Source organism: Galeopterus variegatus, unplaced genomic scaffold, assembly GCF_000696425.1.
Source record: "Galeopterus variegatus unplaced genomic scaffold, G_variegatus-3.0.2 Scaffold295, whole genome shotgun sequence".
Lineage (NCBI taxonomy): Eukaryota > Metazoa > Chordata > Mammalia > Dermoptera > Cynocephalidae > Galeopterus > Galeopterus variegatus.
In genome coordinates, this window is record NW_007726406.1 from 678073 (window position 1) to 679344 (window position 1272).

Below are 1272 nucleotides of genomic sequence, written 5' to 3' on the forward strand. Positions count from 1 at the left end.
TGTGTTTGTCAATTTGGTGTGTCTACCTCTGTGACTGCTCAGATGGCCCTTAGTGTTCTATGTGTTTTTTTGCCTTGGGTCTTGGGCCTTTCTGGGAAGTTTCCTCTCTCGTCAGCTCTGGGAGTTCTCCCTGTTCCTTGTGTTCTGGCCCTGGCAGCTGGATCCTGTCCTGCTGGCCCGACAGGGTGTGTGAGATCTGTAAGTCTCCACCTCGCTATCCAGATGTTTCCCCTCTCTGTGTGCACTTGGTTGGGCCACTTGGAGGGTGTGTCTTTTTTTTCTGAGACTCCTTCTCCTTTGCCGGACCCCTCCCCTCTCTGTGCGCTCAGTAGAGGGCTGGGGCGTGTCTTCTGCAATCCTCGTCTCTCAGCCCCACCCAGCCCGAAGGGGTCTCAGGCCTCCGCCACGGACACTGTGGGTGTTCCTGCGGCCCTGGTCAAGGCCCTCTCTGGGCCTCCCAGCTTCCCCCCGGTATTGCGGCCCCCTGTGTGGTTGAGTTATCTCCCACACCAGGGCGTGAGCACCCCGGGGGAGGATCCCACAGCACACAGTTCCTCTTTGAATCCCCCCAGCGTGAGCCGGCTCGGCGCCCTCAGGCCATCAGCTCTCTGGCAGTTTCAAGCGGGCTCGGGGGCATCCCGGTCACCCCTCTCCCAACCAGAAATCAGTCTGGGGTTCTTCCAAACTGAAGGCCACAGAGATGGCATCTGCCTCCCAGAAGCAGGAAGTTTACCTGGGGCTGAAGCCCCAGGTGCGGTGGAGTGACAGTCTGGCCGGGATCCTCTTCCCTGCCCTCCCGACGCTGGCCAGGGGCTCCCCACGCCACCAGCCCTGCCAGAGATCCGTGGGTGGAGTGGGATTGGTGGCCGCTCCACAGGCCCCGAGGGGCCCCGCGCTGAGGCACACAAGTGGCACGGCTCAGTGAGGAGCCGCGCCAAGCGAAGATGGCTGGTCTGCCCGATCTGAGCCGGCTGGTTCCGCCCCCACCAGAGAAAATGGAGGCTGTGGTGGTGCCGGCGCCTAGCCTGGTGTGGTAGGTGGGAGCCGGGCAGGCATTTCCCCACAAGTGGGGCTGGGCTGGGGGTTACTCACAGAGCTCCCAAAGCTGGGCTGGTCCAGCGCCTTCCTCTCTGTCTCTGCATCACTGCTGCCATCTTTCCTGGCCTTTGTTGCCTCGGGCTGCTCGCTCGGTCTCCCGGCAGTCTCCTGGTGTGGTTGGGGCGCTCTCAGGAATCTCCTTTTGTATCGGCCCTAAAACCTCAAGACTGTAGT

General features: G+C 61.8%; 1 protein-coding gene across 1 annotated transcript in view; it reads left to right on the forward strand.

Annotated features, from left to right (window-relative positions):
* Positions 1-1272, forward strand: part of GLB1L3 (galactosidase, beta 1-like 3) — a 43742-nt gene that overhangs the window by 40653 nt on the left and 1817 nt on the right.